This window comes from Colletes gigas, unplaced genomic scaffold, assembly GCF_013123115.1.
Source record: "Colletes gigas isolate AHSC1104 unplaced genomic scaffold, ASM1312311v1 Colletes_gigas_Sc00007, whole genome shotgun sequence".
Classification (NCBI taxonomy): Eukaryota; Metazoa; Arthropoda; class Insecta; order Hymenoptera; family Colletidae; genus Colletes; species Colletes gigas.
This window is the reverse complement of record NW_025106636.1, coordinates 8,416,316-8,433,252: the sequence shown is the minus strand read 5'-3', so window position 1 is coordinate 8,433,252 and position 16,937 is coordinate 8,416,316. Positions and strand designations below refer to the sequence as shown.

The window sequence follows — 16,937 nt, the reverse complement described above, 5'->3', positions numbered from 1 at the left end:
ACGATGAACTTGTTTATACGGGGTAAAATAGTTTCTTTGGAGTAGAGGGGGTACTGTACTGTATCCTCCGTCGATAAAAAGGAGACTGATCATCTTGTATCGAGTTTCTAGCTTTCCAACGGTTTGACCACTCGTCGAAACATTTTGGAACTACGATGGGGAAAAATGCGTGGGCGGATAGAATTTTCAGAATATTCTATTACAGGAGAATTTCGCTTATTCCGTAATTCCTGCTAACGAGTCCGGATTATACGACTTACTGTGGAGATAATCAGCCTCCGCTGCACTTCATCCCCTCGGAGATACGGAGACTGATGTCTGCCCTCTTCAGAAAAATCACAGTTCGCGTTACTATCAAGGGGAAAGCACCCTCGCGAGAAGAGAAAAGAGGAAACGTGTCTATTTTTCCTTTCTTCCGTCACACTAGCTACCGACGTAGAAACGGACTGCTGGTACTTTTGAATTATTTCAGGAAACATTAGCCCAAGTCTGTTCATTAGCCTTTCTGGTGCACGAACATTTTCATTTCTATCCTTCGCATCGAATTTTAAGTTCAAAATTTTTATTCTTGAAGATTCTCACAATAAAATATTCATGCACGAAGTTTTGACGTTAAATAAAAAAACTGCTCTTTCATTTTTCTGGAGATTAACGCCTCTCGGTGCAAGACAAACTTCTTATAACCGGGGTCAAAGGCCTCCTATCTTAAACAACTTCTTTCCACGATGTTTTTCTCCGTTCACACGATAATTCCTTGATTTCTTCGGCTCTGGGAGTTAAAAGAGTCAACCAACGACCGTATCGAACGATACACTGAATCGCACGGTCTCAACGGAAGAATAATAATCGCAGAGCGAGCATTTACGAATTTTCAGAACTCATATTTCCCGAAGAACCAACCCCCGCGCGATAAAGGAACAACAAACCCCGTCGAAACGTTCCTACCTCGATTATTTATGTTAATTACGGACGAAGGAACAAGGTGAAACACGGTCTCGAGACACTCGAGGATGCAATTGGCTGCACTGCAGCGCTCTTCTCCTGCAAAACAGAATTAATTCGAGTCTCTCGAGAAGGGAGAGTGGAGGGGGAGTACTCGAACTTCTAACGAAGCAGAATTAATGACGGAACTATCGGACTTTTCGCGACTTCGACGTATCCCTTTTACGAACCTGGTAAACCTTACAACCCAGTCGATGCTCGTTCCCGACGTGTCAGACCCTTCAATGGTGCCGTTATGTCGTTCAATATCTCTCGAAAGGGCCAATTATGCGTTTACTATATCCCATGAAAAGAAAAAAAAAAACGGACGGCATCGATGCAGAATTTTCGCTCGGTTGGAAAATATCGAACATCTCGCTTTTGATATACAAATTTCAAAAGAAATTTATCCAATTCTTGTTCAAGAAATCGAATGGCCTCGATGATGTAATGATTATCACAAAATTGAAGTGGATTCGAGGAAAAAAAGGAACGACTAAAAAAGGAAAATAAACTGAAACGTTGCGTTTGAAAGCTCGCGGGGTTATATGCGTTTTTTTTATTTTTTCAGAGTTAAGTGATCTCGAGGACAAATTGTATAATAGCAATATCTCCGCGGAAAAAATTACTCTCGCGAGCACTTACTAAGTGCAATTTATTTCAGTGACGCGGAAATAAAAATAAAAATGAGAAAAATGTCGGATCAGCCGAGCGAATAAGTCGCTCTCTGCCTGTACTGCGAATACTAACTCAAGTTCCACGCCGTGATAGAAATTGCTTTCAGGATTAAATGATTTCTCGCGAACTTTACCTTCGTCTGTGGGGGTGGGATGGGGGTAAATTTTTCGACGAAGCATATAACATTTGTTTCTTGACGAATACGAAAATTCTGCGTAAAAAATTTAAACACTCCGAACTGAAATTATTCGCGTATAGAGAGCACATTTTTACCTCTTTATTTTTAATTAAAAATAAATAAAATTCCATGTCCAACGAAAATGTTTCAGAAATTAATTTCGCGAGGAATATTTTGCCACTGTCGCCAAATAAACGTTACGCGGAGAACTGGCGGCGATTCGAGACGCGGATATTTTTGGGAATTCGAAAAAAATGAGAAATTTCACGCGCTCGCCGGGCAGAAAATTCTTTTCATCGACGGAATGCTACAAAATTCTGCTAATTTAGACGAGCTGGTGAAAAATTCAAGGGAGGACTCACCCTCAGGAAATTCAGGAAAACGTTATCGGTAAACCACTACAGGCGTGTTCGAGTCGAGTGCCACCCCCGTTCAACCTTGCACCCTCTTTTTGTTAATTATCGCGACGCCACTTTCCTGGAAAAAAAAAGAGGACCAGAAAGACATCAATAGATCTGACGCTAAAACATTTCAATAAAAAGGAAAAAACAGACTCGACGAGAAAACACTGAACGCTCAAATGTAACCGTACGTTCAATATTCTAAAATAATCCATCAAACTTTTAATTATATAATTTTAACTGCTCATATTAAGTTACTGCAAGAGGTACGTCGATGGACTTTAAAAGGGGAATTCATCCGACATTGGCAACAATTTCTGGTCCCCTGAAGGAGATTAAATAATTCTGGAAGGTTTCCGAATTTTTATCTTGATATTCCTTGGTCGAAATAGAAACGAAAACGAACATACTAAAATAGCCGGGGTATAGATGGTCAGATAGATTATAACCGCGATCCTGGAGAAAAGATATCGTTAAATAGCGAGTAGCTGAACCAGAAGTAATTTTTCTGCTATATTTCAGTCTTTCTTCGTATTCCAACCGCGCTGACCGGATTTACCTCGGTCCAGTAGTTTCTTGTATTGCATCTTCCACGATCGTTAGTTTCGTTTTAGGGGCACAGAAACCAGTGGAGTTACAGATACACGATTGTTAACGACGTTAAAATAATATAACGAGGACGAATCCCTCGATAAAACATAACCTGAGTCAGCTGTGTCGTTATATCGAGGTATAATTAGAAATGATCCGAACGAGGTCGTGTTTGGACTCATTTCCATCGGGATGAGCTCACGTATCCATTAACGATACTCTCCCGCAGATAAAAAAAAATATCCAAACTTTTATTTCTATTAACGAACAATTTCGAACAATTCTCAACGCCTGATCGAAATAAAAGGATATCTATTCCCGAAATGAGATCTCCACCGTGCCTCGATACGACGACACGTGCAAAGCCCGGCCGTGGCTCGTTATATCGAGGGATTACTGTTGCAGTCACGTTTATCCCGCTTCCTGAACCTAGTCACCCTATCGTTTCCTTCGAAAGGAAGAACGGATTGACGTCGTAATTACGAACACGGTCGAATTCATTTCGTTTCCCGTCCGTCGGAAGGAAATAAAACGGCTGCCGGTAAATTAAACCGGCTGCCTGCCAGCGATCCGCGAAATGTCAAAGAAACACACTCGTCGCTGTGCGTTCCATAGCCCTCCCCCTCCGTCCCCCACCCCAGCCCATCGTGAATCTGGATTCTGAAGCAACTGGGTCAATCCGTGTCCCAGAAGCACGAGAGTGCCTGCGGCCAATTGGTGACGCGCGGATGCCGGAAACTGTCGTCGAGAACCGGAAACCGTGATGGTATGTAAGATTGCCAGCGCGTGGAACTCGACCCGCCTGCGGGACCGCTGACCCGCCGTGGATCGATGATCGTTATCCCAGCGAGATATCGATCTAGAGCGCGGGGAATATGGCGGAATTCAATTGTTTTGAAATTGATAAATTCCACGCGGTGGCACGGTTATCCAGGCTCCCGGGCTGCTTTGCATACTTGCTGCTTCTCGCGCCAATTTATATGTTTACGTATTGGTGGATTATACGGGGTGTTCCGAAACTTTACATTTAAATATGTCGGGAGCGTGTTCGTAAACAATGCGAGAACTGGAGGGACGCGGACGCGAAAGGTCGACTAAATTTGATCAAAACTAAATATATGAATGTTAGTAGGGAACGTTGTAAAAAAAATTTTTTTTTTTTTAATATGTAAAATGTGGAAATTAACTTGTATTTTTTCGTTAGCGTTGGAAGAGCGCCTCCAGCGTGATCTCGGCGCTAAATAAAATAACGTTTCGCGCAGATGTGCCCGACACGATCTAATTCGTGTATTCTGAAAATATCTGCGTGAAATGGACGAGCGAAACTGGGTTGAAATTGAGCCGGGCGCTCGGTTGACACTCGCCGGCGCCGAAAATAAAATAAGAAATGCTTTTATACCTAGCGCCGATCGAAGAATAGTATTCTATTTTTATAAACATTGGATTCCACTTGTTGGCTGAACTCTGAAACTAGTTCGAGCGAGAATGACCGTACTTGAGAAGTTAATTAATATTGCGTTGCATTTCCCCCGACGTCGACTTTTCCACCGATAATACTTCGCAACGCGACTCGATAACTGTGCCAGTAATTATGAATGCGACTGAATGTAACGTTCGATTCGAGAATCGAGCGAATTTTATCCGCGGACCGATGCGTCTGGAAAGCAACGCGTCGCGGGAGCCGTAGAAAAATCTGGTAAAATTGAGCTTCTCGTTTGCGTCGCTCTATTTTGTAAAACGATGAAACGAGGTTAAGCAACACTAAAATTATCTCGAACATTAAAATTAAATATTCCACGTCGTTTTTATATCGCTGAAGACGACCTTAAAAATTATAGCTCGAAACGTAGCGAGTACATTAAGAGAAAATATTGATTCAAGCCGCTTTCATGATCACGAGCACAACTATGTCCATGACTAGACTCGAGGCCGTCGCCATTATTAAAAAGTTTTGACTCGGGCGCACCGAACCGATGTCACCAGGCGTCCTTGCTTTATTTTCTCGAAAACTCTCACATCGACCAACAGTTTTTGTCTTCCTTCTGCACGCGATGTAAAAAGAACTCCAGTTCGTCGAATAAAGCGTTACATTCGCGATTGGAAAGAACATTGTGCACATTATGATACGTCTGGAAAGCGACACGTCGCTGAGACTTGGAAAAATCCAGATTTACGCTTCTAAACAGTATCGTGGATAAATATATTGAGAAAAACAATAACGATTTAAGCCACTTTCATAATCACAAGCTCAACTGTGTCCGTGACTAGGCACGAGGCTGTCGCCATTGTTAAAAGTCTCCTGGAGCCTGAGAGGCTGCGATGGGCGCTGAAACTTGCTTCTTAACATCGCCAAAGCGGCTCATAATGCTTTAATGGACCTCTGACAGCGTTCTTAATTACCAGAGAGATGAAAAAGTCAATAATAATAGTCTTCCGCGAGGACGTAGCTTCCACGTACTACGACAGCGCTGTGCAGAATGTCAGATTACATTGAATCTTCTCTACACAGACGGAGGCAATTTGCTACGTTCGAAAGAAACTAGATATTTTAGTTAATCGTTCAAAGAAGAACCTTTCGATCGCCACAAATTGTAATTTTTATGATAAACGCGAGTCTCTAGAGCTAGAACCTATGAGGATTTGATCCCTGATACAGAATCCCCGCACAAAAGGTACCGCGAATGTTCGAATCACGGGCATCGAAACGATAATGAACATAATTCCGCGCGAATAGTTAATTGAAAAACGCCCGGATCTCTCTTTACGTACGCTGAAAATTACATCGAATTATCATAATTAAACGTGATTTCGAGACTGGAAATTTCGGAAACGCGATACTACTTTGGTAAATGGGTCGTCCAGAAAATGGATGGAATATTTTTGGCAATACACAGAGGGACGATCGATAGCGCAATAATTCTATTCCCTCGATGCTCCCAATGTACAGAATTAATTTTACTTATTGTCGCAGCAAATTTGCCCGAAAATTCCGCTACGATGCTTGGCTCGATTTTATTATTTCACTTGCTCGATGCTCGCGATAGAGACGCGAAGTTTCGAAAGTAAAATCGCGCCTTTTATGAACTCTTGGGAGACCGAGCTCGATATTTATACGGAATGTTTCTTGCTTAGCCTTGGTCGGTCGTCCGTCACGTCTTAGAAGGGAGATCTCTATTCGATCGGCGACGTGTTAATTTCCACAATCGTGGTTTTTCTCGCCCGTAAATAAGACACAAAGTGTAAAGTTCGTTTTAGCCACGCATGTCTAAAACTGGCATCGCTAGTGATTTATTGAAACGTATAACAGTCTTCAAATCTATATATTAACGAGCATGCTTTGCTACTTTATAGCTGCTCGATCGATTAACCAATTTCGTCGATAATGTTCGACACGTGGATTTATTGCTCAATTACTTTGCAAATTTATCGCTGGTAGAAGTTAACTTTACGTTAAATTTATAAAGACAAGCCTTGCAGCGACAATTCCACGGTTGCTTATATTTTCTCTTTGCTGGCTGACTCGGACTTTCATTAGTGTAATTAATTATGTAACGTTTGTATTTCAAGGAATCACCGGCGTCGTGCAAAAATTCATCGCGAAACGAGTTTTGCGTGACACGCTTAAGGGCACATAAAGTGGCAATAATGGTTAAATTGAAAGCCGTTATGCAATCGTGAGGTCAAGATAAAGGCGCGTTTGCAAACGACTGTTTACATTTCTGCTTCGTGGCAAAACGGTCGCACAGCACCGTTGTTCCATTGAAACTTGTTAGTCAGCCGCGGAATAATTAACGGCGCCTCGAATTCTTGTCGGTAGTTTTCCGCGGAGAAAGAATACGTCGGGAAAATTGAACATTTTTAATTCGATTTTAAAACAGACTGACGCGTCGAGGCGATCGTGCAAGGTGTGATCGTACATCGCTAGGAACTCTTCGCGTTGTTATCGAGATGAGTCAACACCGATGGTTGCAAGAATGAAACAGAGTCTGTTGCCGCCTGGCACGGCGAAAATACAGGTTTCCTGTGTTTCGTGTACACAGGCCTCCTTTTAACGCTGTTAGAGCAGCTTGTGCGTTCGAATCCCCGACTAGAAAGCTTCTTTGACAATTTCCAGCGTGGCTAAAACAACATATCGATTCACGCGCACGCTCTCGAAACACGTCGACGAACAATTCGCGAGGTGAGCTAAAAAAAAGTGACCCCGGGAATGCGAATAGTCGTAAACGCAGAAACATGAAGATAAAACAGCGTTCATGGAATTCTAATATTTTCTGTTTATCCGTGTTGGAGTAAAAACTAACGTAACGATTATGTGCAGATTGTAGGATCGAGAAGCGCGAATGCTTGCATGTCCTTATTAACAGGGTCTCGCGTACGATCTAGATCCTTTCACTAGGCTGCTAATAACCTGTATATAATCACGATAAATCTATACTATCTCGACTGTAAACGGAATCCATTCTAATCGAAGCGTTCTACATTTGGAATCGATGTTTCCGACCTGTGGATGTAAGTTTTGAAAATATTGGACTGTTTCTTCTTTTTTTTAAGCATGGATCAGATTATTATAAATAGAACCGTTTGAATTTTAATCCGAGATAAGCTCTACGTCGAGAACATTTAAAGCGATAAATATTCACGAACGTAACGCTGCCAGTCTTTATGGCGCGATGTCAAATTCCAAAGCAACGAGTAAGGCGTCTGCAGCTAGCTGTTTCAGCAATGATTAAACGCTGAGAGAATCAGCTTACTCGCGACTCGTCGCGTCATAATACGGAGAATAACGTGTTCTTAAGAGACACGGCAATTCTCGTGCGACGTTATAATTAAACTATAGTGCTCGGGAGAAAGTTTGTGCTTCAAATATTTATTTACCTTCAACTTTTGGCATGGACCGACTAAAACAAAATTATTTAAGTATACGGTCTACGTATTTCTTATTTCGTTTTTATTTTTAAGAATTATTTATTTTCTGTTTGAAAAAGCAAATTGTTAAAATCAATTTTCGCCGCTTTTTGTACTACGAGGCTCGTATCGATTTGGCTTTGGTATACCAGAATAGCTGAAACAGCACGCAGAAATTTGGATAGCCAGCTGCGAACGACTGGCGTGGAAAGGGTACACACAAAGTAGGGTAGTTTTACCCTCTATTGGCCGGAGATTACCCGACCCTCTTAAGGGAACATTAGTCCGCGATTAACGTCTTCCGCGGTGCCCAGAAGGTGGGAGCACAAAACTGTTTGTACACACTTAACCCAGTTAAACGTACACACGGGATCGCTGGGAATCGATGTATTCCGCGAACATTAACCGAAGAACGATTTCGTTCATAAGGAATTCGCCCGTTTGCGAAAAGATTTTCCCCCCGAACGGCCAGACGCCGCTAGAAATCCCTAAATACCCGTAATGCCCGCTTTCAAGTGACAATTTTTAGACCTCGGTTCACGATAAAGATCGATACCCCGCTTTCAAGCAAATTCGTAGATTCGAGTTCGTCGCTTGAAACCGGGGTCTATTAGAATACACTAAACTATCCTCGATTCGCGACGAAGATCGCTACCCCGCTTTCAAGCGAATTCGTAGATCCGAGTTTGTCACTTGAAAGCGGGGATTGCTGTGTGTAAGGATTTTTAGTGACACTTTCGAACGACAAACTCGAATCTACAAATTTACTTGAAAGCGGGGTCTATTAGCCTCGATAAAGATCGCTACCCCGCTTTCAAGCGAATTCGTAGACTCGAGTTCGTCGCTTGAAACCGGGGTCTATTAGATTACACCAAACTATCCTCAATTCACAACTAACATCGCTACCCCGACTTCATCGCTTGAAAGCGGGGTAGCGATCATTATCGTGAACCAAGGTATAAAAATTGTCACTTGAAAGCGGGGATTGCTGTATCTAAGTATTTTTAGTGACGCTTTCGAGCGACAAACTCGGATCTACGAATTTACGTGAAAGCGGGGTCTATTAGCGTCGATAAAGATCGCTACCCCGCTTTCAAGCGAATTCGTAGATTCGAGTTCGTCGCTTGAAACCGGGATCTATTAAATTTTGAATTAGAAGCACAGTAAACCCTCGACAAAGATAATTTTCAAATATAAAATAGTTTCGTTTGCGGGTCAGTGTAGTGGCAAAGAAATATTTGATGAATTCGTAGTAGGCTTGGTCGATATTCGAAGTCCGAGAAAGAATTCAATTTCCTAGGCGCAACGGTGTACAGGAGCGACACGGCTGTTAATTAAAATAGTTTACAGAATCCGAGTTCTCCGCAGTCCGGTCGAGCAAAGTTTACAGGTGCGCGTTGCGTTAATTACTCCAGTTTCCCGTGGATTCCGTCCAGTCGATTCGTTCCCTCGGAAACACCCTATTCCAGTATGGCTCTGAGTCCCGTTCCTCGTGATGGACGATCGGAGCGTATTTTATTTACAGACCCATTTTACTGGAAAACGACACCGTCGCTGAGACTTCAAATTTCCCACGCGAGGTCTAACTTAATTTTCTCAATAATTATCACGACGTTCAGCGAGTTTTACGAACTTTAAAAGACACCAGACAAGCCCAATATAATATTACGTAGCTGGCCTCCGTTTCTAAAACGGAATTAGGATTTCTTAACTGGCACTGGAGCAATTAACCGAACGATTGTATGGAATAATCGCGACCCAGTTAGGTCTTTCATTAAATAAAACCATCTCCCGACAAACGCTCGCTTGAAATTACACGAACAATGGCCGTTTTCTCCGGCGAGAACGCGAAAATTACAGTAAGGCCCGTCGACGATCGGATTTCTCCGGTAATTCGGAGGGCACTTTTAGAAAGAGAAATTGGTAGTTGATTGACGTTCGTTATGAGCTCAAATAAGAAGTCATACAAGCATTAATTGATCGGACCTGATTGCACAGGAAGTGAATCGCCTCTGCGAGGCCTGGCCTCGCGCATCTGGGGCACACACATTATGCGTCGTCGCCGGGAAGGATCATTTCAAACTGCTTATTAACGGCTTGGCCTCTTTAGACAATTCTAATAAGTTTAAATAACTCGACGAGCACGAATTTCGACCGAGATTTCAACCCCGCTTCGCGTTCACCGTAAACTAATTGCGTCATTCTTCGTAGAAATTACAGACCATCATAGACTTAAGTTACAAGATGGAGGGTGGAAATGAAATTTTGATTTCCATGTTTCGAGGTCGACGTTTGCAAATAAAAATAAAAATGAATTAACACCGTAATAAAACTGCGATGTTTTAAGAAACTATTGATTTACCCACTCAATAATTGATGAAATGTACTGTTCGGATAAAGGAAGTTGTACCCCGCGTGGAAGTTAACACTAATTAGCAGGAAACGCCATTGTCACGGATCGAGGAAGCGTTCAGGAGACATTTTTCGACCCCGCATTATTTCGCCCCGAGTCGCGACGAGACACCGGATCGGTGGATATAATTAACGTCTAATTAACGGTGCGACGTAATTGTCCAGCAGACTCGCGCCTTAAGCGGGGCAAAGTAATCTTAATTAGAAGTTCGGATCTCTGCACGGCGTTCGCGTTTATTTTCCAGTGACACGGAAAGCCCGGGAGCGCGCACCGATGGAAACTCATCCGCGTTAATAGAATTAATAAAATTCACAACGGCGTTTTTACGATGGATTCCGAACTGGCGATAAAAATAATTCGCAGCCTTTCCAACCGTACTCTTTTCAGACCAAACCATAGCACCCGGATAACTGTAACGAAATCATACTCATTGCTATTCATGTTTCGCCGTCTTAACGAAGCCTTGTATGTTGTAATAAAAATTACAAATTTTCTGTTTTGAAATTTATTTTTTTAAATATAGCTTAATGAGAGTACTATGAACGCAGTGACGAAGTTTCCCTGTTGAAAATGAGTATAAACACGACCACATTCGGATTACCTTTAATTTTTCGAAAGTGACTCGGTCTACGTAAAATCAAAAACTCATTTTCATCGGGAGAGCCTCGCCAATTCATTGCTAGTATTAGCATTAAGCGATTTTTGTTCTGGTGAAACAATTTATTCTTCTCACTTATCAAAAATAAGTGCAATACTTTTTCGTCCGTATTCATTGCAAAAATACTTGCAATACACATGGTTATCTACTTAAATTCGTGATTTAATTAAACTTTTGAAAACGATGACAGTAATTAAACTTGGCCTTTTGTTTAAAATTGTATATTTAGACGTCTTTCGCGAAGGCAGCGCTGAATCGAGACTCTAATAATTTCTAGTTCAGCCAATAAAGGCTGCCTCGCAATGGCGGATGTAACGTCTCCAGGATACACGCTATAAATGCCTGCCTTGTTTGATTTATTATTAGAGTCTTGATTGATTTATTAGTCGACTACTGAAATGTCCAATATCAACTACAAAATGTGCGTGCATAAATATGTTTCTACATGAAAACATGGGAAAAATTGTATGATTAACGGTGCTCAAATAATTTAGACTTTTCTTTGCTTATTGGAAATGTTTTTCATACTTTCTTTGATATGAAAAAATGAAGTTTTTAATTTTTTTATGTATCCATCGGAAGCAGAAATATTTTAAAAACGTAACGCATGAACGTTTGTATAATCTTTTAGGCGTTTAAAAAACATAACGAGCTATTCTACTCCCCTGCTCACGTTCCGTGTCTTTTCTCCACTCTCCAATATTTTATACGCTCTAAAAATGTAACGGACGACCTCTTCTTCTCTTGTATTTCATTTCGTAACAAATGAGGTATAGCATAACAAGTACCTCGCACGAACACCAATATTTTGTTACATAAAATGGTACTTCCACCGAACCGTGCTATTATAACATTTTCTCTACGTTCATTCTGTATTTCCAGCGAAATTCTATAAGAATTTCTGAACTAGTTCCGAAAGTTCTAAGATCATACGTCGATTTTAAATTATTTCACCAGAACGGAAGGTAAAAATTTTTTACGATGGAATAACCGTACGAGGAATGCTCGAATTATTTAAACAATTTTTCAGCATTTCTTTTATTTAAATTTTTGTTTCAATCCCTAAATAAATCTAAGAAAGGAACGCCCGACGAACGAAATTTTTCCGAGTTATTTATAACCAAAGCCGTATTTACAAGTAATCCAATTGAGAAAGAAGACTGTATTAGATTAATTAAACCTACTCTGTTAGGTGATTGCTTTACGACGATAGCTTCGGTGATACAAAATCGATAGAACCTACTGCTAACCGCATTAAGCTTTGCATTATCAAAATTGCTGTCCCTGTGCTTCGCTTAATATTGTCATAGCACAGCATCTACCTATCATGGGTATTATACATGGTGTCTGATATTCCCCTAATGAAACTGATGCGTCAGAGGACTGGGAAATTCCTTCATCGAAACAATAACACGCACATCACCTGTTTCTCACAGATTAGAATTTTGCAAAACGTTTTTCTAACGATGTAACCAATAAATTCAGTATGGTCCAACGACTCCCATTATCTCGGTGCAATTGCACTTTTTCCTCTCAACGAAACTGCCTGAATTTTTTGTTACGCGAATCAATTCATTGGGGCCAGTGACCCTTTCGACAAAAAAGAAACAGTGCACTGAAAAACTAGGAAAAACAAACTGGAACTTCGGAAATAGGCCCTCATCTGTTAATGAAGTAATGCTCCGAAATTAGACCGTTGTATGCCTGCTGGTCTCAGACTCTTACACTTTCCGAGCGCTCATTTATTAACACGTTCGCTGTCCGGTCTCTCAGCGGCGTATCCAAAAGCGTGGCGCTGTGACCCGTATACGGGTCATGGACAGTGAACGTGTTAACCCACCAATGAATCCAGAAGGCAGAGAAGAATTGAAACTTGGATGGTGGAGGCCATCTTAAGAAATTCTAGTTACGAGGGAGCCGCCAATGCGGTCACTGAATACGTTCAGTGGCGAATAAAGATAACAATGGGCATTATTCTGCTTGTTATGTTATAATAATAACATTTGGTTTGTTTGTAACAGCTACGAAGGTGTCGGTGACTGTTTCGAGGATCTAAATCCACTTTGTAACAGTGTACAAGCCCTGAGAGAGGCTCCGAGTGGTCGCGTGAAGTCACGTGACGCGACCATTAGTATGTTTCCGTTTGAAAAAGCTACGGAGAAGCCAGTGACTCGGTGCAAAATCGGAGAGGTTATCGTATCGCAGCGAAAAGTCAGAACGAAAAACATGAAAAAAGAAGACGAACGAGCGAACGAAGGGAACGATATCGTCGGTTCTTGGAAGCACCAGCGATGCGTTACACGGTCAGCGAAGAAAATTGTGGGGCTTACATGGCCGGTGTCATTGCGTGACGCGAAATGAGTCACGGGGTTCGTGAACCTTATGGCAAGTAATGGGGCTCCCTTGGACCCCCCCTCCGTAAGTCATTCCGCTTCGTTGTCGAACGTTTACCTTTTGTGTTCGTTTTATTTCTATCAGTATCGAGGCCTCCTCGTCGAGAGAAAAAATATCCATCGACCGTTTCTGAATGCAAATGACCAACCCTCACGGTCCCTTTGCTTTCCAGTACAGTGATTTTTAGGTTTGGTTCAGGGCCACCTTACATCACACTCATCTATTATCACCGTTTAGGAATTTTTCATTGTCTAACGAAACATTTTTTTTTTTAAATATCGAGCATTCAGTTTGAAGGGGATTAAAGAATATCCATAAAACTTTTAAATCGCGATTTCTCTCTGGAGGCACCGAACAATAAAGAATAATTCTGTTCTCTTTCGCTCTCGTTCGTACACCTTATTAGCGGAATCTTCCTCGCGCGATCGCATTAGTCTTCGCGATGATTCATGGCTTTCGACGCGTTTTCTGCACAGGAAATACACGCAGATAAGGCGTTCCGTGGTTTGTAAAATCCGTCGAAGAATGCAGAAAAACATTCGTAAGCATCTTTCCATTCGCCAAGTCGGCAGACCATCCACGTTCAACGTCGCAATTAAAAATTAAACGCCGTTCGAGAGAAATTCACGCGCGTCGGCTCGCCGCTAACGAGGTCAGATTTACGTAACCGTATCCTCGATTTTCACGATTCGCATTTCGCTCGATAACGACACTATCGGAAACGCTTTGGAACTTTCAACGCCATCGATCCCTCGAATCCTTCGTTGCAAAATCACGTGAAACGTCTGCTCGAAACGAATTACAATAAACCAGAGTTGGTCGAATTTCATTAACGAATGGAAAGTTTGGATTCGATCGTAAATTAAAAACAAGAGCTAATTTTCGAACGAATTTAAAATTATCGTTGATTCTAACTTGATTCGAAATCTGATCTATTCGTTTATATTAATTTAAAAAACTATAAAACGGGGATAATGATGAGGTGTTTGCAATTGTTTTGAAATTTCCAACGAATTGTTTACGTTTCTCGTTTCGGCTGAACGGAAATATTCTTACGAATTCTCACTACAGAGGATCAATCCAATGACGTATCCATTAGTACTGACACGTATCAGTTCCCGGGCATCGTGTTACCGTATCGAACAGGCATCGAAGTAATTGATCGTTTGGTACACGGATTCGCTGACATTTCTCGTAGCGCCGATACAATACAAACAACAAGTATCATTGAGACGTCAACAAGAGCACGGTCGGAAGTAGGCAAAATCCTCGTTTGCACAACAATTTCGAACAACGAATGTTCATCAAATGGAAATAGAGATTTAAAATATACAACGAAATAAGACGAGAAAGTATCAAAAAGTTTTTAACGCAAGGGGACCAATAAAGAATGTTGTTCTTTCGCGAGAGTCAACGAGAAGACTCGAGAAGCTTCGAGTTGGGGAATGGAGTGGGGGGTTGACTTCACGACGACCTTGAACGGCCAATTCAACTGGCGCGTACAAGCCAGAGGCTTCGAAGCAACATTTGCAGTCCCCGGTCGCGTAAAAGAAATTGAATCTAACGATCGATAAACTGCTGGTTTGACATCCGTGGGATGCCAATTGCACGATAAAACGTCCTCGCGACGCACACGTGTATTTTCCCCCGTTTCGCTCGAGCAACAGCATAACCATAGCGCCGCGATCGAGCACGTAGTCCGGGCTAATCCGAAACTATCGATTACAGAGCATAACGCGTGCACCTATATCAACCCTTTTAGCGGCGAACGACGACGTATCGCCCTTTGAAATATACGCCAGAAGTGCCAGCAGCGATATATGTATATCGGTGAGCTTCCGTAACCGTTTAAACGAGCGCTTGTAATTTAGTGTCCTTCGTTGGATCCCTGCAATGGACGCCTTGATTCTGATACGGAAGGAATGCAATTTTAGCTTTCAACGAATATCTTTCTTTTTTTTTTTTTTTTTCGTTTCCGACCACTACCGGCTCGGATATCGACTTCTGCCTCGAATTTCTTCATTCTTTTTTTTCACTCGACCCGGTTATTTTTAAAATAATTATCGTTTCCTCCGTTGCGCAGTAATCAACAACGATATCAGAAACAAATTAATCATTGGACGTTCGACGGTAGTTTACTTTTGTATTGTCAAAATTGCCTCACAAAACATAGAAGCTGTTTTGATAATATAAAAATACTGTTTCGAAATGACCGAATAATTTGTTTGTAAAATCTTGTCAATTTTAAAACGTTTCGTTTAAATTGGAGAACTAGAATTCAATTTTCTTGAAAACCAGACGATAGGTTTCCTTTTCTTGGCACGTTTCGCGCCACGTGGGACACTGGTGACCTACAACATTTATGAGACACAAAATTTGTTAACCATATATACAGCGTATGTCGACGTTAAGAATCATTATTTTTCCGCGATCGAATATGGCGGTTAAATTTTTCGAACCATGTTCAGGAATTACTAATTAACTGGGGAAAAAATTAAAATTAAATTAGATAATGAAATGGAATTGAATAATATGTATGGGGCGATAAAGCCGAATGTGTCGCGCGATTAAAATTTACAGAAACGTTATAAAACAATGCGGATATGACGCGATACGGTGTACTTACGTCACTTCTTGCATAGTGAGCGTTACAAATGATTGCGTTAGTTTCTGAGTCATTCGCACTTCGCAAAGTGAACGCAATAGTAATTTTGCATGGTACGATCAGGACAAAATTGCACGAACCTACGCAGATGTTCGTAACGCGCCTGTTTTCGCGCCACGAAAATTTCAATTGAAAAAAATAGCAATTTTTAGGACTTCGAAGTCACAAATTTAAATTCATCACTCGTTTACATACCATCCTCGTTATATTTATAGTAGCTAAGGTCGATATTTATCTCGATCAGCGTAGCTGCGATACTAAATGAAATCATCGCAGTTTTTATTACAGGATATGTACATCAAGCCTAAATCGTTATAAAACAGTTAAACCGACTTGGTATCATGGATGCTCGTAATATGCTATACGCTTTTATTGTCATTGCAAAAGTTGTTTACTAACAATCGTAAAATATAGAGGAAGGCGTACTTAACTATTTAACTGTTGCAAGGGATTATAAGAATCAAGTGAATCGGTGCACCATGTGCGGTGAACGCCCAAGGGCGTTCGAAGAATATGCCCAACGATAATGGTTATAGGATTTCCGCACGCTGTTCATACTAAGCCTTCAAATCCTACCACCGACAGAGTTAATCGGATTAAAAACTGATTTACACGGGAACAAAAATGCAGTACAATTTCGAAATTAAATACAACATCGAAATATTTGTTCATTTTGAGAAAAACAAACGTGAATGTATAAAAATAAAAGAAATTATTTGAAATAAAGCTGGTGGAATTAAACTTAATAACATTGGGCGCGCGTGGTCGTAACGAACCATTTATTATCCGCGTTATACGTTTTCGACCAACCGTTTGTTGTCGTTAAAAAGAACACAATCCCCGGGAATGTGTATTTTTTTTTTTATGACGAAACGTTGCAAATATTTTATACCTTTAAAGTAATTTGCACGTTGTTTATCATCTCTAGGCTAGTTTATACAAGACATTAATTATCCATGCACAGTACCAACACTGCGCTACATTTTTTCCTCCGAGTAATTTTCAACTTCATTTTATATTTCAACTCGTTTAAATAAATATTACCAATTTATTTTACGAATTAAAATATAAAG

At 41.1% G+C, this 16,937-nt stretch overlaps 1 protein-coding gene across 4 annotated transcripts in view; it reads right to left on the bottom strand.

Annotated features, from left to right (window-relative positions):
- Window positions 1-16,937, bottom strand: part of LOC122396542 (ras-related protein Rap1) — a 36,982-nt gene that overhangs the window by 14,370 nt on the left and 5,675 nt on the right. For 2 of the 4 annotated variants that reach the window (XM_043395061.1, XM_043395063.1), the window contains one exon: window positions 2,200-2,314. The exons of the other annotated variants lie outside the window; for them this stretch is intronic. The gene's annotated coding sequence lies outside the window, so the exon portion shown is untranslated. The remainder of the gene's footprint in view (window positions 1-2,199; window positions 2,315-16,937) is intronic. 4 annotated transcript variants of the gene reach the window in all.